This window comes from Lotus japonicus, chromosome 2 (assembly GCF_012489685.1).
Source record: "Lotus japonicus ecotype B-129 chromosome 2, LjGifu_v1.2".
In the NCBI taxonomy this organism is placed as follows: domain Eukaryota; kingdom Viridiplantae; phylum Streptophyta; class Magnoliopsida; order Fabales; family Fabaceae; genus Lotus; species Lotus japonicus.
In genome coordinates, this window is record NC_080042.1 from 15,821,818 (window position 1) to 15,842,863 (window position 21,046).

The 21,046-nt window shown below is 36.1% G+C and overlaps 1 long non-coding RNA gene across 1 annotated transcript; it reads left to right on the forward strand.

Moving 5' to 3' along the window:
- The first annotated feature begins 7,004 nt into the window (after positions 1–7,004).
- Positions 7,005–9,112, forward strand: LOC130735273 (uncharacterized). Its single transcript, XR_009018364.1, has 6 exons — positions 7,005–7,082; positions 7,436–7,492; positions 7,873–7,942; positions 8,251–8,338; positions 8,678–8,806; positions 9,055–9,112. It is a non-coding gene; the product is annotated as an uncharacterized LOC130735273 (long non-coding RNA).
- The last annotated feature ends 11,934 nt before the right edge of the window (positions 9,113–21,046 follow it).

Below are 21,046 nucleotides of genomic sequence, written 5' to 3' on the forward strand. Positions count from 1 at the left end.
TGGAACGCGACTAATAGTGGTTGATCTTGGAATAAATACAAGTCACTGTAATAACCGGAACCAACATTGGAGATGACATTTCCATTCCAAGAATGGACATGGTTCCATCTGACTCAAGTTATCCGTTTAAGTTTGAAAGACGTCAGTCTCCGATCAGTTTGTGCTTTGCAATGACTATAAATAAAAGTCAAGGTCGGTCATTGTCCCACGTTGGCCTATATCTTTCTCGCCCTGTCTCCACACATGGTTAGCTTTACGTTGCTCTCCCCAGGGTAAGATCAAGGAAATGACTTAAATTATTAGTGCTGGATGAGGAAGAAAAAATGACAAACACTACAAAGAACGTAGTTTACCGAGAAATATTTGAAAATATATGAAATATGTATTTTATTTTTTAAAATTATGTAATCAATTTTTTTTTACCGAGAAGTATTTGAAAATATATGAAATATGTATTTTATTTTTTAAAAGTATGTAATCAATTTTTTTTTTAATTTCAGCAGCATAATAAATTACATATTGGTGTTATTCAATTTTATTTCACCATTTGTTCCGTGATTTACAGAATACAAAAATATATAATAAAAAAAGAATTGAACCATTATTAATCCTATCTCCAACTAACTCAAATAGCCACGTTCAAAAAAAAAAACTCAAATAGGAAAAAAAATTAAAATTGAACAATTTAGGTAAACTCACGTATAACAAAGACAATGAAAACTAAAAAAATGTCTTTTAATAAACTAAGAATTTAATGGAAATGCACTGACACATACAACCAATGATAGGTTGTCAAATCAGAAAGTGAGCATTTAATTTAATTAAAATAAAAAGTATCATAAATGCATTTGAACACGTGTCATTCAGTTATTGGATGTCTGTGTAAAAACGTTTTACACTAACAGTGCACAACCATTAAACTCAGCAAAAATACAATCAAATTAAAATTAATGCTATCAATCTATAAAAGTCAGCAAAATCACATACGCATTAAACCAAAAAAAATAGCCTTTAAATGTGCATACGAAATTAACCTAAAATTAATACTAATAAAGTCTTCATGCTATAAAAATTAAAATAATCTTGCATTTTCAAAAAATGAAATCAATACATAATGACAAATTAGGTATTCCAAATAACTTTGAAATTATATTGTCAAAAAAAAATTATTGTCAAAAAAAGAATATTTAGTGCATAAAATTATTGCGTATAATGTGCAGCCAATTTAATAATGTGCAGCCAATTTAATGGGATAAAAGAAGTTTAATGCATTAATTAATTTATGCATAAAAATTAAATTATTTAATGTCATTCATTACGATTTTCATAAAAAAGGCATAATATTAGACTTAAAATTTGGAAATTGGAATAATCAAACAATTTAGTGACATATTAAATTAAAATTTGAATATAGAAACAAAAAATCAATAATGATAATTTAAGTATTCTAAATAAAACCGAAATTTTAATGTCAAACAAAACTTTTACACATTTTAAATTTAGATAATAATTGAAACTTCAAAAAAAAAAGATAATTTTTTCAGAAAGCAAGAAAAAAAAAACTTCAGAATTCAAACTCGATTTTTTATCAAACACTTAAAAAGAGATCTAATTGAAAAAAAAAATTCAAACAACCTTTGTTTAAAAAAGTTAGTAAAATACAAATACTTTTTAATTATTTGATTATGAATTTAAATTAAAAAGATGTTAAATTTTAGAAATATTATATATATACTATGATATTAGCATTATGATACTGCACGTTTGATAGCGCATACTATGATATACTAAAGTGAACGTTTTTTAACACGCAATTAATGTTTTTTAATATATTGCTATCAAATAAACATTTTTTAAGATCATTGATTAATTGTGAAATAAAATACCTTCCATTTTTTAAGATCATTAATGAATATCAAAATGAATTCCGATCATTTAATATAAATAATCATAATTTTCTCCATTACTTAAATAGTTTAAATACGTTAGTTACCATCATTTATTTTAATTATTGTAAATTTACAAAATATTTTAAATGTCATGATTACCATCATTTAATTACATTAGTAATCATTCAAAAATTAATACATTTAATTCATTGACTTAATTTTAAAAAATAAACGTAGTACAACATTTAATTCAATAATATTTACTTTTAAAAAAAATTAAACACGTTTTTTTTTCCTTTTACAACATACATTTAAAATAAATTTATTACCAATTAATTCCAAGTCAAACAAATCACAAATTAATACATTTAATCTTTGACTTAATTAAAAAAAAGTGATAAATACTGATATTAATAATAATTACTATTAAAAAAATGCAATCACCTTTTCTACCTTATAAACCAAACATTTAAGTCAAATGAATTGAAAAGAATTTATTACCAATTAATTCTAAGTCAAACAATTCAAATATTAATAAAATCTAATTTGTTGACTTAATTTTTAAAAAAACGTTATACAAAATTTAATTCAGTAATAATTAGTAATAAAAAAAATCAATCACGTTTTGTTGCCTTTTACAGCATACATTTAAGTCAAATGAATTAAAATAAATTTATATCAATCAATTTTAAGTCAAACATTTAAAATATTTCATCAGTTTCAAATAAAGAAACATTACATTCATCATTTTATTTAAAATTAAATATACCAAATTTAATGCAAGACGTACAGTCATTTATTGTTTAAAAGTGAATACTCAAATTTAATGAGAAAACCCTAATTTCCTCCTTATAATTTTTAAAAAATAAAAATAACTCAAAATAAATTTCGTGTGATAACATTCAAAAAAGAAAAATAAAACAACAAAAAATAGGCTGATTGGATAGCATCATTTGAGCGAACATCTATATTTATGTACCTCCTTACTCATATCATAGCACGACAGTCTCCTCCATTACAACACAAGTATTTTTTCATTTTCTTCTAAGAAATTACATCATGAATCCTCATGTCAGTAAGCATAACCAAATAAATCCTATACAAAAAAACTGGAAAACTGTTGTCAGAGTCATCAAGGTGTGGAATACAAAAGCGGAAGAAGAAGGGAATCCAACATCAACCTATAATCTGTTACTGATGGATCGTAAGGTTAGTACCAAAGAACACCGACTTTTTTTATTAATTGTCCTAATATCGTTTAATTTACTTCAGAAACTTACATCGGTATGAACCTTCACCATTTGTAGGGTCAAACAATACATGCAGAATGTTGGCTAAGCAGTCCAGAACGTCATGCAAAAAGAATCAATGAAGAATTAGATTACAACTTTGAATATTTTTTCGTATCGCATAACTTTCAAGGCTTAAGTTCATAAAGACACCAATATAAGATACACTTGCTGAATAGAACAATGATATTTAAATATGATGAAAGTATGGTTCCTTTGCGTGAGCTGAAATTTGACAACGTGCATGATGTTCTTAACGATGACTTCGATGAGAAATACTTGGTTGGTAGGTAAATCAATTGATTCAAATAAATTCACGTAAGTTATCACTTTCAAGCATTTACATTAACATGAAAATAGATGTCATGGGGGAAATTACGCATCTCACAAACTATCAAGGATATGAGTGGAACGGGGTGGCGAGTGATATTAGAGACATTGAAATCGAATTTCAATGGTAAGTTATTAGCTTTTATCATAAAAAACCGAGAAAAAAAAAAGAATATTACCTACCGATCAAAAACATTAAGCGCGATTAATTTATTATTTTTGCAGGAAAAAATTTAAATGTTTGTTATACGGCGAATTTGCCAACAATTTAGATATAAGTTCTAAGTGGAGAAGATAACAAATATGTTGTTGTTATCATATTACTGGGAGCAGTAACAAGGCATCAAGGTACATTTTATAATTTTGATCTAATTTCTTAATTAATCTTCTCTATAAAACAGTAACATGTTTAATATGTAAACAACATCTGACCAATAAAAAAATTTAAAGGGGGATATCAGTTTACTATTGGGTTAAAATGCACAAAAGTCATGTTCAATCCTAACATTCATGAAGCGGAGTGCTAAAGAGACAGATTTGTCAAAATATTGAATAATCGTTTCAAAAACTTTTAATGACAATTCCAACTAATAATCTTTATTCACCGGTTATTTCAGTGTGACACAGTCCCTACTCAAGTTATAAATGTCCTACTTAAAAGCTTCAAAGTTACTGAAGAAGATGAGTTTCTAAAACTATTTCCACGCACAAACATTGGAAATTTGGTTGCATGAAGATCGGTATGTTTTTCACACTTAAGCCCTTAAATAATTTTAGTGGTATTTATAAAAATATAAATTTAAAAAAAAACCGGAGCATGTTTCCTTTTGTATAGAACAAAACGTATTTTTTTTTTGCCATTCTTAAAAAAAAAAGCGTATTTTTTTACATTTACTGGTTTTTAAATACATTAAATTTTAATCAATTAAAAAATGCTATATTCCTCTCCTATTTAACAGAAACATTGTTAATATTTGCTATTTGACAGTTTTTAAATACATATATTAGTAATAATTTTATAAAAATAATTACTTCTGCATTACTTTAAAAAAAAAAATTGGTAGAGTTAATTGGGTATTTAACTCCTAATATATTTATTAAGAGGAGGGCTCCATTTACTCCAGGAGTAACTCTTTAAATATACTCCTCATCCTAGCCTTTCATTTTAGTAAAATTTAACGGTTGTGATTAACATCTAATTAAGTCTCACGTGATTTTCATTTTATTCCTATTCTGGAATTCATTACCCTAAATTGATCACAAAAAGCTTTATGCTGCACAGATCTCTTCAAGTTTCCATCCACTCCGCCCAATTACTATATTAACTTTGTCTATCATATGTATCACTCCTTGCAATTATGCTGCAGATGTGTGTTTTTCCATAATTTTTTATATCAAAAACATCTCACATGGAAGGTAAAAGGATCTGGGGCCTGGGCTATAGAATTAAAATGATACAGATCGCTCAAAAAGAAGAATGAGACAGTTTAAAAAATTATTTGGTGATGAAGCTTTGTAGGACAAACAATGGATTAAAAGAACACAAATTTACAAAAGCAATGATGAGAAGAAAATCGAACCCTGTCAAAATCTCATTAGTGGAATTATCAAATTGGATGGTAAATGGAGGGTTTTCTCACCAGAGATCGAATCTAAGCGAAACTAAGAAAACTTTCTTTGTCATCACTGTGTGAATAAAGGTGACAATTTGGAGAAACAAAACAGGGAGCAATTGCAAGATATGAGAAGAACATGTCACGTGATGAAGAATTATATGTTAATCACAACCGTTGAGTTTTCCTAAAATGAAGGGCTAGGATGCGGAGTAAGTTTGAAGAGTTACTCCTGGAGTAAATTGAGCCCTCCTCATTTATTAAATGATAATAACATTAAGAAAAAAATTCCATTACTTTTATGAAAAAAAGTTTATTAGTAAACATATTTAATGTCTTTTTTACAAATAAAATTTTAGCTAAATAATAGCAACAAATACTACTATAGTACATACATATTTAAAAAAACATGTCATTAGGTAGGTACATTTATATTTATTAAATATACATATCTTATTATCATTATTAATATTACAAACAGTTGTTAATACAACAAAATTCTAAATCAAGTATTCATTACAACAGCGCACAATATTCATTGTGTATGCTGCGATTGAGAAAATTGTGAGCACAGATGATTGGTATTATCATGATTGCAAATGTCACAGCAACATACTCTGATGGGGCACTATATTTTTAGACAAAGTGTAACAAGCACATCACTCCTACCATACGGTAAACTCCACTTTGAATGAATAAATTATTTTGTTCAATAAACATTACATTTGATTTAATTATGGAGGTTTACCTAATGTACAAGTTGTTGATTCATGTTGCTGATAATACTGGATCTGCAACTTTGACAATTTTTTATGGCGATGGTTGTCATCTGATCAACAAAAAAACAACGAAATTTTGGATGAAATGGAAAAAGGAAAATACAATTCAAATTAAGCACTTTTACATTGAAAAATTAATTCATAATATATTAATTTATTTCATTTTTTATTTTAAATAAATTCTAGAACGGCCGCATAGAACACCCACCAAGAGAAATTATTGATTTGGTGCACAAGGAATTTCTTTTCAAGGTCGAAGGAAAAGATAGATTCGGAAAGTGGTTTAAATCAGCAGTTAATGGACTGAAAATTTGCATGGACCCACAAATTATTTCAAAATTCAAATCCAATTTACAAGTGCACATATGATGAAGAAGATTAAGGTGGAGAAGATGTAGTACCATTCCTTTAATGTTGCTTACGCATAGATATCCTTTTGTGCTAAACTTTGCTTTGTATTTCTTTATCCACATTGAGAATTTTTACTTTTTTGGGTATATTGACCTCGGTGGTCAATTTGATTCATTTTGACAATTTTTAATATTTCATATATTTACCACGATTGTCAATTTTTCAATAAATCGCTGTTTGTTTGAAAATCTTCGTGCAGAGTAATATATAAGTGCTATTCACCCAAAAACAAATTGATATGAAACAACTACAAAACAAGTGCTCATTTTTTAGTACAATAAACCTATACATTAAACTAACAAAATAACACCCAAAATTCTATTAAAAAAAACAAAGAACATAACTGTATTTAATAAATTAACATTAAAAAATTTGTTCAACAAATTTTTAATAAAAATAATCGAGAATAAATTCCCCCGTGCAAGGCACGGGTATAAAACTAGTATATCTACATATATATTACTTATGTTCTAGTCACTTACGTGACTATCCTCCTCACACATTTTTCCTTTTATTTTAGTCATCTACGTGACTTTCCATTCTTTCAACTTTTTCTCTTTTTTTTTTGGTGATATAATAATATTAATAACAAAATCATAATTATATAAACACACAAGACACAATAAATAGCTCTCATCGCCGTTAAGCCGATAAATAACTAGTTAATTAAACGCTTAATTTATTTGGATCTTACATTCAACGTATTCCATGTGAGAGCTTGAACATCACAAAATATGATTGAAGACTGAGCATAGGAAGAGCTATACGCAGGTTGAGATTCTCTCATGACTTTTCCCTTAATCTTATTTGAATCTGTTGATCTCACTGACTTATCATTTTTCTTTGAATCCTTTACAATCATAAAGGCATGGAGAAACTACTATTGTGTTTATTTATGCTAAGTATATGTCTCTCATGTAAAATCTTTCCAATTCCTTTTACCCTTTTGTATCTGTGATTTCGCTGGTGCCCTTTTGGCTAGATGGTTATTCTGAACTTCTTTTACTTATTAGTTTAGCCTTTTCTTTTTGTTCTCTTTTTCTGTTTATAGGTTGCATTGCATATGTTCTCTGTTTCCATGATTGGTTGATTCATGCGTCCTCTTCACTTCTGTTATCCCACAGGGAAAATGTTTTTTGAGGAGCCGGATAGAGATGGTGATAGCCAAGAAACTCTTTCAGGTACCATTTTCACCCTCCAATTAAGCAACAAACAAAATTTCAAAAGCAGCATAAATTATTTTTAAGGCGAATATTGCTTTTAAAATTTCAAGGGGCATTTTGCTATTAAAATTTTTAATTCAAGATTTCACCAAAACTGACTGTTTTTCTGTACATACGTTTCTCAATTAATTTAGCTCCTTTCTAACCTTTTGATGGCATTGAGGATATGGCATCTCTTGATTCTCTTTTGAGATAATATTTGATTTCGTTGTCAATTATTTTCTCATTTTGACCATGTCCTTAAACCACTATACCTATCAAGTATCAAGCTTCAAATTAGAGAATGAAATCACTATCCTTGACCCACTACCTATATTCCCTAATTTTCATCTTTACAGGCGGGTAGGTGTCTAGGTCTGAATCCTCCTCTTCACCGTGGATGCCACTATGACCTCATCGCCATCTCATGTATGTTCAAGCATGATTTTTTTTTTATTCCTTTCTCTTGCATTTTTTCCCCTCAAGGATGGTCCTTTGCTCCATTGTCAAGGACATGACTGTTGCTGATTTAGTTTGCATTTAGGAGAAACCTTTTGAACTTTAATATACTGGTCACCAGATTTTGATTGATGGATTTCACTTTTTTGATAATGATATTAATGGTTTCCCCTATAGCCATAACCCCATCAATTACTTACGGGTTATTCTATATTGCCTGTGAAGTGATAACATAGCGAAGCGCTTAACCAAGTGGAGTTTCTTTTGAAATTATGCAGGTCGCATGGGTATTGGGAGAAGCACAAAATGATTGGTGGAAATCATGTAGACAAGGAAGAGGATTAAGGAGAAAAAGCAAACATGCAGGTGCAATGCGTTTGTATCTATCTATTTCATATCATTGTGATGCTAAACACTGCATTAGAGAACAAATGTGCTTTATAGTCTTAATTCTGCATTTTTTCTTATTTTATGCCGAATACTGCATGAGCCTCATTTACTTTGGTTTTATTAGATCCTAATTAAAATTACTTCTTTCAGTTTTATAGTATTTTTATCTGCAATCACAAATAGTTTAACTTAACTGATATTAATTGAACAAACTTTACTTTTAAAGCTTCAACTACAAGTTTGACATCTGAAGATATAACTTTGACCATCAACTCCAATGAGCTCTTTCGTTTGTTTTGCTGAGTTTTTATGAAGAGTGAATGATGTAAGAGGTCTTGGAGACACCGGGGGAGCAGAGATTCATGTCTATTATGGATGAAAACTAGAAACGAAGTTATGATGGTGAAGTTCAAACAGTTTCTATGAGTGATCTTTGATTGAAAGGTACTTATTGTTCATTTTGCAGAAAAACTATAAGGGATTTGAAGGCAATGGTTTTATTAGTTCTTCAATTATTGAATATGTCATGTCCTTTCTGCCTAATGAGTTGGACCATTTCAAGCTGTTACTCTTTTGACTCTTATTTATTTATGATTAGCAGTTAAATATTTTGCTCTCTTTTATTTGTTCTAAAGTTCTTCTCTTCTGTTGTTTGTATGTTATTGCTTGAAATGCAAAAAATGTTGCAGTAGCTGCGTTTTTAGAAGGAGAAAGCTCTTTAAGACTATGAATCAGCTGCTAGAATAGAAGGAAAATGATCTTGAAAGTCGTGGCCTCGAGCAGGAGAAGCTTCACTTTGAGATGTACTGTTTTTGTTGGGGTTAGCTATGTCTGCATATATAGAGCTTAACTGAGCATGGTAAGTTGGTAGAGTACTTGAAACCTATTCTTCCTATTGATAGTGGTAAAACTGAAATTTAAGATCTGTATGGTTAAAGTGAGATAGGATCAAGGTTTTATATAATAGTGTGGTTTTGTTGAATTGTTGTAGAATGAGTTCAATTCCATTAATGGAATGGAGAAAAGCTCTCAAATAGATGAGTGCCTGAACCAATTGGAAAGAAATTTCATGTGAGAAGATGAATCTCTACTATGTTACATACATTGCATATTACAACAGAAGAATTCAAGGCATTAATAAAGTTATCTTTAATCAAAGAAGAAGCCTATTAGCTTATTCAAGCCTTTTTATCTTTGATTAGATTTTTAAGACTTTTCAGAGCTTCTAAGTTCTATGTCTTTGGCTTCTATGTATGTTTAAGATTTTTAGGTTAAATACCAGATAGGTTTTTTCCTTAATTTATAGGTTGAAGAATATATCGGCAAATTTGCAATGACAGGTTTACTCCCATCGCTGATCGGGGTGGTTACCTTCGAGACTCGCACGATATCGCTCATATCAGTGCTGTATGTATCAGAGGAAAACTAATATAGCTTTGATTTTGTTACTTTATTTTTGGTATAGTTCTCTATCTGACTGACTTTCTCTTGCATTTTTGCCCTCAAGGATGGTCCTTTGCTCTGACTGACTTTCTCTTTAGAACTTTGATATACTGGTCTAGATTTTGATTGATGGATTGTTACTTTTTGGATAGCATGATATTAATGGTGACATAGCGAAGCGCTAAACTAAATGGAGTAGTTCCATTCTTGCAGAATGAGCTCAACTCCATTAAGGAAATGGAGAAAAACTCTCAAATAGATGAGTTCCTGAACCAATTGGAAAGAAGTTTCATGTGAGAAGATGAATCTCTACTATGTTACATATTACAACAGAAGAATTCAAGGCATTAAATAGAGTTATATTTGATTAGAGAAGAAGACTTTTAGCTTATTGGCTTTGTGGATGTTATAAGAAACAAGGTGAAGCAGGATACTACTGAGACAACTTTCTTCAAGGTGTGTTATTTGTTGAAGTCTGGGTCTGGAGGCTGAAAATGGTACTAATAGAGAATAAACTTGAGTATAACGTCATTAGTTTTTTCATAAATTTTTAAAGGCATTGTAGTTACATTGTTATTAGGATTGTACTTTCGTTCTTGAACAGAGAGTGAGTGAGCAACAGGACAAGGAAGGATCTGAAGTTGTTTTAGAGGATGAAGTGCGAACTCAGACTAATTAACCTCTCTCTATCTGTTTGTATGTTTTATGAGTTCAGGTTGAGATTGGTCATATGTATTCTGTCTCAGGAACTTTTGGATGCACCGCCTCAAGTGTTCAGGTGATTCTATAAAAGAAATGGAGGGAAGTGGGTAATGTGTTCAGGATCTCAGCTATGATACCTTAGTAATTAAAATGTGGCACATCTGAGCTATTCTCAGCAATTCTTATGATAAGATAGACATGTTCCCTTGCTATGTTGAATATGTATTTATATAGTGTGATGCCAACCTATTCGTTTATTCCAAAAACTGAAAGTGAACTTGGTTGTCCTTAGTGTTATAAATATTGTGATGAAATATTTGGAAATTAATAGAATAAAATTTGGTTGAGTTAATAAGGATTGTAGGGTTGTTATAATAAGATAAAGATTGAATGCAATGTAAACATGGTAAGGTAGACATGCAGACATGCAAATAGTTTATGTCTCAAGATGATGGTTTTAAGAAACTATGATAAACTTGCTTATGTTTCTTTCAGGTTTGCAACCATGATGAATGGTTTAACATAGAAGCACTTATGTTAGATGACTTCAAGACTTGGGACTTTCATGACTAATGTTGGAAAAACTTGAAGTATTTGAAATATTAGATTCAGAGTAGTTATTAAATTGCATGAGTTCGATCACCCATTGTTGTACTTTGTTTTTTTTTTTTACTATGAAAAGCTAGGATCATTTAAATTCAATCATTTCTTTAAGAACCGATGTAATTAGTGTGGTCCATTCATGAATCTCTTTCAATGAAATTAGCCCTGCAAGGTATTTATTAAATGTTTTCATCTCTATTGTTAGTAAATCAACCTAAGTTTTGCTGAGTTAGATCTCCTTTGCATGCATTTTTTTTAGAAGTAAAAAATGCATTAAAAACACAGATGTGCAAGAACAGTGTACAAAGTTCATGACTCCTAGGCTCAATACATTAATCGAACCATAGGCAGCTAGAAGGAACAGAACATTATATGATATTACATTAGGCTTCCCACACATATGGAAGGTAAGATACTATGAAATTGGGTCAGAGACAAAGCTACGACAACCCAATCATTAAAGACCCAACGATACCAAGAAAGACATAATGGAAAAGGTCCTTTAACTCCCTATCATACAGATCTGAGGTTCCCTATTCCACTCATAAAAAGATGATTTGAGCCACAACCAATATCTCAATTTCACCAATTACGTGCCTCCTTCCAAATCCACCTGCTCCCCTTTGAAAGCTACTGCATTTTTGTGGATATCTCCTTTGCATGCATATTCGACTTCAAATAATCAGAAACTATCATCAACTTAGAATACTATGTCAAGTTATTTACTTCCATCATGTGAGATTCTACCCGGTGTAGCACATTCAGGCAAATTGAATAGTTAGGGGTAATAAGTTTTCTTAATTAAATTTTTTAAAGCCAAAAATACATTCATAGATTAAAATAAACACTGTGATCTACTTTTATTTTTGTTCAAATTACACGGTAAAAATGTTGTGCGGAGATTAGAAAATATTAATCTATATATAATATTCATTTATGTTTAAATTATACGATTTCAAGCTCCCACAATATGAAAATTACTTTCATGTTAAAATTAATAGAAAAATCTGTTATGATAAAATTTCTCTACATTACAATTTTATGTCATGTTAAGGAGTATCATAAAAATTCAATCTACGTTCAGTTCTTTTACAAATTACAGGGAATCTTCTGTTCTTGGCCCGGATCTCGAGCCAAGACAGGAGAAGCAAGCGGGTTTTCCGATCGGGTGTTGCGAGGAGGAGGTGGCAGCGATTGGGGGGGGAGAGAAACCCTAACAGAGGGTGGCGTGAGAGAATCGGAAGATAGTGAGTGAGTGAGCGAGTGTCGGAAACATAATGAAATCGGTGGAAATGGGGATTATGAAACATGGGGTGGTTTTTTTGTTGCCCAATTGATTATTTGCTTAAAGAATGAAACTTTCTACCATTATTCATCAAAGGCATACCCAATTTTCAAATGATTCTTTGTTTTAGTACTGATTTCTCTGATCAAATTTTCTTGTGCGTCATTTTGGGTGTGATTTTTTTTTCTTCTGATTTTGCTTTGTTCGTTGATTTTAGTTGAGAATAAACAAAAGATGGTAGCAATAGAAGTAAGGAACAGAAGGGCACTCAAGGAGTTTGGTAATCTTGTGGCTGGGCTCGATGAAGGGGTAGGGGTGGTGGTAGGTTTCTGGGTTTGGGGGGGAGGGGGGCTGTGGCGTTGAGGTTGGAGGCGTCGTGGTGGGTAGGGGAAGAAGAAGATGATGAAGAATGAAGCTGCTGGAAATGAGGATGAAGATTATGAGGTTAGAAATTAAATTAGTTAAGATTTGGGGACTTAATTAAAATTAAATTATTAATTATTTAAAAAAATTACACATCATTTCATTAAATGATGTGACATGTTCACGTAGGCCCAAAGTGACACTTGGCCACAACGGCTGGAGCTAAATCGGCGGTAAGGATGGTTTAAAAAAACCGTAAGTTTGAGGGTGTGCATAGGAAGATTTTCCGGCAAGGGACGAAAATCAAATCTTGCTCAAAGTTCAGGGACGGTTTTTAAGTTTAACCCTTTAACAATAAGACATTGTGGCAGTTTTAAAGTTTAACCTCACGTTTTTTTCCTACTACATTACAATTACACCACAGTCGAGCATTTACCATTATTCGAAAGTTGGCAGTTTACTTTATATTTTTTTCTGTTTTCACATATCAGTCTCATAAATTTGCCCCTAAAACACCGTGCTTTGCTGCAACACCTACGCCAACAATGGTATATTTATTTTCTCAAAAAAATTTGTTGCTTCAATAAAAAAGAAACAACAACAAATGTGCAGAAATACAACAAAACCAAACCACGTCACTCTTATTACCCAATAAAAATTAATATTTGAACAACAAATTTTAAATTACATTCAAAATTAAATTCCCCCGTGCTAGTTAAGTGGCATTCAGGAGTTATCGTTCTCCGTCTGTCCCGTCTTTCATGTGTGTTATTAAGTGACATTCAGGAGTTTTCGTTCTCTGTCTGTCCCGTCTTTCATGGTCGTTATTAAGTGGCAGTTCAGGGGTTTTCGTTCCTCATCTGTCCAGTCTTGCGAGACATTATTGATCGATTCATTTTGGTAGTAGCATATAGCCGCATTTAAGGCACTAACATCTGATGCTATGTTGTTCGATGATTCGTCATTTAACTTGATATAAGTTGTTAATTTGATTACCATGCCTTGTAATTAAATTTCAATAGCATGTTTTTCTCTTTTTATGTGAGATAATTGCATGGAGATAACTCTTTCGGTTTGCTACTTGTTGTTTGGGCGCTTAACGCTATTAGGCGATGGAGGTCCTTCCGCCGAAGTTTAGCTATGTCGAGTTGGAGACAAGGATTGTAGACGTCATAGTAGCGACCGGAAAATAAGTTTAACTTTCTTTTTGTAGACTATGTATAAGTCTTCTTCGCCATATGAAAACTCTGTTATTAAAACCTTGTTTTCACCACTGTCTAAATATGCGTACTTATTTTGAACCCTTCTTATGATGTTGTAAATTACTATTACTATATGTCGGGAACGAGTTATTTAATTAAGGTTATGTTATGTTTTCAAACCTATGGTTGAAGTGTTTTACCAAAAAAGTGGCAGGTGTATTCGCTTTAGCAATGTTGTGTTTAGTTCTTTAAAAAAAAAGGCTTAATAGCACTTTTGGTCCCCCACGTTTAAAAAATGTGCAATATTAATCCCCCACGTTTGAAAATAGCATAATGGTACCTCAACGTTTGTCTCCGTTAACAGTTTTGGTCCCCCACCAATTTTCCGTCCAAAAACTAACGTTTTTTGCTGACTTGGAAATTTTAATAAAATTTAAATTGATAAAATTAATAAAATTAATAATAATAAAAAATCTGGGACACTCATCTTCTTCATTATCTTCTCATCTTCATCTCTGTTCTCTCTCCTCATCCTCATCTTCATCTACAAAATCAACATTTTTCTTCTTCTGTCATCCTACTCCCTTCAAATTCCCCTTCTTAAAAACCTCTACCCAGAAACCTCAAAAATGTTCATTTCTCCAACCCAGAAAAATCAAACCTAGAAAAAAGAGCACCCACCCTGATTATTGGTAACTGCCTCACCGTAACGGCTCACTCCTCCGTTAGGAGCCGCCATCCCCAACCAGTCACACCCAGATCTAGCCACGACCAACCCAACCCCATCCAGATCGAGCCTACGATTAAAATCCCAACCGAGAAATCCACAGAAACCCCAATCGAAAAATCATACTCGATCTGATGCATTTGTTAGCGTTCAGATCTGGAGAGTGAGAAACACGGATTTATCCTCTGGTGAGGGTGGTTTTGGTGAGCTAAGGAGCGGTGGGTTGGGTTTTGGGGAGGGATTGTGGTGGTTGGGCAGTGAATTAGTGATGAAGCAGGTTTGAAGAAAGAGAAGGGTGGTGGGTGACGAGAGAGGTGACGGAAGGGATGAGTTAGAGAAGAAGAAGAATCACCTGTGTAATAACCTGAATTGATATTACACATGAAAGAAGTCAATGTAATGCTACTAACATGTCAAACAATCTGCATATAGAAACCAAATGGGTTTGGTCACGAAACGTAAAATTAGATTTCCAGCTACAGGGTTCTTTTTGATTTCATATTCATGTAGCTCTATATCTGGTCTGTCTCGTTTTAATTTATTTTTGCTGGTAATTGCCAAAAAAATAAGTTTGTTGTGGCTGGCAAAGAAATTGCATTGTTGAAGACCAGCCATGGAAGAATGAATCCAAGTGTTTGATCTGGGTTTTATGGGCAAGGTGATATATTTGTAGGGAAGATGAAGATGTTTTGGAGAGGAATATTTTTTTTTCTGGGTTTTCTAGGTTGATGAAGATGATGAAGAAGGGGATATTTTTCTTGGTTTTTAAGTGTTGTTAATATTTTAATTAATTATTTTTTTGCTCAATTACATATTTACCCTCAGAACGGTTAGTTTTTGGACGGAAAATTGCTGAGGGACCAAAACTGCTAACGGAGATAAACGTTGAGGTACCATTATGCTATTTTCAAACGTGGGGGATTAATATTGCACATTTTTGAAACGTGGGGGACCAAAAGTGCTATTAAGCCAAAAAAAAAATCACTCTTGCAAATTTAGGATTGCAAATCAGTCCTTAGACTTTGATAGGTTTCCAATGTGATTCCTCAGTTGAGAAATTGGGGCGTTACATTGGGCCTCGGTGGGAGAGGCCTAAGTCCTTGGCGTGCTCCCTGTACGAGGTTAGCACTCCTGGGCGAGGGACCCTGGGGTCTCGCCTAGTTCACAAGTCCACAAGACACCGAGCTCGAGGCATGAGATCTAAGTGTGTCTTTAAGCAAAAAGCTAAGGCGAGCTCCGTATGAAACTAACTGATGCCAAAACCTAAAGTTTTCAACAAGAATAAAAGACAGTAGCCAACATGGCTTAGGGAACAAAGCGTTTCTATAATCTTGTACATTCCAGACTCCTTGCTGCGTTGCCTCCTTTCCGGGTGAATGGAGTCCACAAGTAGTCTTAAAGCAATAGTTCCTGGCTCGCTCGCCCCATCGTAGCCACGCATGTGCTCTGAGTCGTCACGCTTTGACACGCGTCGAGCCCTGAGGTAGTGTTAAGGTCAGCAAATCCCTAGAATCCCAACTGCTATTCCTGAAACGTCTCTTCGAATCTCTGTGAATCCTGACGTATCCAGTTTTAGACCAATAAGCTTTAACTTTGATGGCTTTTCATTTAATGCGTCCTTATCTATGACTCCAGCTCAAGTGGCCTAGACAAAGTTTCAGAAGGTGTTTTGGCGACGATTCTCCACGCCCTTCATTGTTACAACTGGTCCGCTCAGGATGTCGAGGGACTGCAATCTAAAGTGGCTCGCCTTCGCGATCTTAATGCTAAATTATCCGAAGAACGCGGAGCGCTCCATGCCCAGCTGATTGCCAAAGAAACCTCCTTCTCCCAAGAGCGGGCCGAGCAGGCCAACCGCACGGCGGTGAGCCTAGAGTTCCGAGATAAGAGAATTTCCGACTTGGAAAAGGCCCTTGGGGAGCTGTGCCAGGAGGTGCAACTAGAAGCTAATGCAAAGGCCGACATGGTAGCTTCCAAAGACCAAGCCCTTTCTTCGTTGGAGGCTGACCTTGAAAACCTTCGTCTCGAACTGGCAAAGAGAGACGAGGCCTTATCCTCAGTGAATACTCAAGCCCAACTTGACGCGAAGGTCTTAGAGGAGAAGATGACATCGGATGCTATCGCAAATGCCGTTTTCGAGCAAGGCCGTGGCTTTTTCCTCGCCAAAGCCCAAGTTGAGCACCTTCATCCACTGATCGACCTTCGCCAGATGGGGGCGTTCAAGAAGGTGACCTCAACAGGTTTAGTTTGGATCGAGGATCCCCCAAGCTTTGTCACTGAGCGCTTCCTGACTAAAGAAGATGTAGAGCCGTAAGGTCAATTCTGTACAGATGATTTGTTCCTTTGTTGTCTTAAATGAGAATTCCCCATCTTATGTCTGTATACTATACTCCTTTTTTTTTAACTGAGTAAGTTCGTGCCCTTATTCTCCGCCGATGTTGTTCTTTTATAAACTTTGGGCACGATTATCCCGCCAAGGAGGCTCTGTGCCGTAAATCACGCGAGTTACCCTTCTCAGAAAACCCCGACGCTTGCTTAAGTGCTTCTTTCCAGATTCCAACGGTTATTGTTGACCACCGGCCATGAAAGCTTAAGCCTTTATTGCGAGTCGCTCCTTTCCGAAGAAAAACTCCTCAAGAAATTGCTCCAGCAATAACTTCTGGAGACTGAACCGGGCTTATAAATAGAAACCACAAACACAACAATCTTCATATCTCACCCGCTTTCTAACTTCACGCACAAACGTCTTCACCGCTTCCCACCTTCTAAAACATCAAGGAAATGACATCCTACATTGCTTGTTTGGAAGAGCTCAGGAAGAAAGCTTTTGATGAAGACATCTTCATCAACGTCAGGCATCCGGAAGATCCCAACGTCGACGACCTGACCAACAAACTGTTGGGAATGGATCTGAGTTCTGAGATGGACGCTATCCTCCGAGATTTTCTCTGCTTCGAGGAGGAAATTCAAGATCTCTATCGGCGGGAGCTGGATCTGCTAGAGGAGAAAGAAACGATGATAACAGCTCTGGAGACGGTGGAAGAAGGTCATGAGAAGCAGGAGCTGAGCCGGAAACTCTGCAACTTAGAGTGCAGGCAATACCGGTTGGAGCTTGAGAGAACAGAGCAGCGCAAAGAATGTAGGAAAATGAGGAGAGACCCTCCCTTATAAATGTATTAAGTCAAGTATTTGAATAAAAGTTTTGTTTCCCGAATTGTTTTGACGTGCACTATTAGAATCATGCGAACAAACAAATAACCAAGTTAGAAAATCGTAACGACGTAAACAGATAAATGAAGGAATGAATGAATAATTAAATGAGCGAAGGATAGTTAAGCGGGCGAGGCGGGTGGCCCGCTACTTATCTTCGCCTTTCGTTCGTCGCCGCTTAGCACGTGTTTTCAGCGCTAGTCTCTTGGTTTTGTGTGAGTAATTTTCGAGAGTGTGCTACACATAACTAGGACTTTCGCTCGGTATTTTACCGAGGCTTTCGTTCGCACCAATATTTCCCGTAAGAGCAGCTGCGGCCCTTCCAGCATTATTAGGTGGGGACTTACAGTTGCTCGGGGCCTAATGGCCATATGAGTTTACCCGAGACTTTTGGCCTAGTTAAAAGTGCTTCCCGCGTTTCAGGAAGACTCGACTCGCCCAAATTTCGGGGAGGTTCTTTGGATAAGGAGCTTTATTCGCACACGCCGCCAACGAGTGGCGACGGGAAGCTCATCCGCACACGTCGCCTGCATGGGCTACGGTCAGCGCCGGACTTTCCGGAGCGATCCCCAGACCTCAAGATCGTGTTGGGATCGCCACCTTCATGAAATTTTTCCCACCAGGCTGCCGTCTCAGTTCGATAGCTAGGAGTATTGCTAAGAATATCCTTTTGTATTTGATTTGTTTAAATTTTTACATCGAGGGATGCCTCGTTAAAGAACTCTCGTGTCGGAGAAAAAGTGTGCATCTTTATTTTTAGTCCTAGCTTCCTGGTTGTTTCCTTGGTCAGAGTATTACACCCAGTATTCCATCCTCGTCGCCCTCCTTGACTTTCATGCCGTAAGAAGGAAACCTTTGCTGCTCATTCTTCCCCTCGGCGCACCGGGCTGACTTTCTTGGCCCCTTTCTCCCGTCCAATGACTGCTCGCATTTTCTCTTATCCTGGCGACTCTCACACTGTTAGTTATTTCCTCCAGCCCTCCCAAAGAATTGGTTCAACGTGGGTGGCCCCCTGGGAACGACTCCTCCTTGCTCCCCGCCAAACAGGTTGACGTTGTTCTCTACCAGCTTACTCAGGCGTCGCTCTTGCTCAATGGTGAGCCTAGGCTCGACCGCCAATATACCTCTACTGGTAGCGTTTACGCCCCGTCTCTCGCCGTACCACTCGCTGTCTTCTTTAGTAGGGGCACACTCTTTCCCTTTCTCCGCCCCGTTCATCCTTTTAACGACCTGCTTTCTTTGCTCGCCCAAGGTGTTCTGGTTCTGTGCCGCTAGATGCTCTTGCTCGCCCTTAGCCACCCGATTCTCATGACTCCTGTGTTCGTCGTCAGCTCCCCTTCGGCCATACAAGTTAAGGCAATGGTCACGACATTTCCTCGCCCCTTCATGATCTATTGTTATCCTCCCTACCCTTCCGCAGGATAGCGGGTACTTTACCGCAAGGTGAGCCGTGGATATAACTGCACGGAGCCGATTTAAGGTGTTTCGCCCTATGATGACGTTATAAACTATCACGACTTGTAGAACCAATTACCTTATCTTCAAAATCTTGGCGTCCTCGCCCCCTCCTAAAACCATGTCCAATTCCACATAGCCGAGTACCTGAACTTGCTTTCCTGAGAATCCCACCAAATTTCCTGTGTATGGCCTTAAGTCCTCGTCCCTCAGTCCCAGCTGTTCGAATGCATTCCCGTAAATTATATCGGCCGAGCTACCTTGGTCCAATAGCACCCTCCGCACATTGAAACCTCTGATTCTCACCATTACCATTAAAGGATCATGTGTATGGGTCTTGATTCCCTTAAAATCTGCGGACGATACCATTATGTCTTGGTGTCCGTATCCAGACCGAGCAGGACATCTTTGCGTCGGTGCTTTTTCCCCTGTCTGTCTTCGCCCCATTGTTGATGCGTCGTCGCCACCCTCGTGACCCCCAGCAATGATTACGTTAGCCGTTTCCACAGTCCCTTCGCCCTCGCCGCTCTCGGCTTCCTCAACTTCCTTTCTCCTCGTCGCCCATGGCTGTCTCGCCTTGATTAGCTACCTGATTTGACCGTTGAGCGTAAAACAATCAGTGGTGTCGTGGCCTTCCAAGTTGTGGTACTCACACCACTTGGGCCGATTCTTCGCCTCGCACCCTAGGTCCATGCTGCACTCACCTTCCTTGTTTATGTCCTCAATTCCTGCTTTCAAGAGTAATTTTGTCAATTCCTTACCTGAGCGTCCCTTCGGCCTCGTTCGCTGGTTCGCCTCAACTGTTCGGCGAGACCGCCGCTTGAGTTGTCCTCCCTTGCTTCTCTTAACAGATCGATAAGCTTTTTTAACCTTTTGCTCGCAACTTGCTTCCTCATCCTGTATCCGTTTCCTCGCCAGCGCCACGCTCGCCGCCCTCTCTTGCTTCCTTTTGTGTGCTTCAATTTCTTCTTCTAGGATGTAGTCTTGCGCTCGGGCGCGGACTTCTGTCATTGAACATGCCAGTTCCCTACTTATTTCGCGTCTAAACTTTCCCCAGGATAAACCACCTTTGAAAGCTCACACGCGCATGCGTGGCTCCAGTTCCTCAAACCTTGCGGATGCAGCACTGTATCGTTTCATATATTGTTCCAAGGTTTCACGCTCCCGTTGCCGCATGTCAAATAGGTCCTCGATCGTTCTCGCAGAAAAATGATCAAGGAATTTTGATGAGAAGTCGCGGAACTTGGCTAAGGATCCTGGAGGCAAAGCCACAAACCACTCCATAGCTGCTCCTCGGAGTGTGGATGGGAACATTCTACACTTTACCGCGTCGGAAACCGCGCTCATCGCCATCTTTGCATTGAAATGAAGCAAATGATCCTTCGGATCGGTTTTCCCGTCGTACGCCTCCAACGCGAGGTGTGTCATACCGTTCGACACAGTCACTTCTCGTACTGCCGCCGAGAAAGGTCTTACCTCAGCAGCGGCCTCAACTTCCTCTTCTTCTTGATTCCACTGCCGAAGGTGGTAGTACCTCAATTGTTCCTGAACACACTCATTTTGCAACCGTAAGTCACCGCTTAAAGCACGACGTGCTTCTGCGCGCCGGTGTCTATCCAATCTCGCGGAACGTGGGGAAGAAATGTAACTTCGCTCTGGCTCCTTACCACGTCGTTGGCGAGAAAGCTCCATCA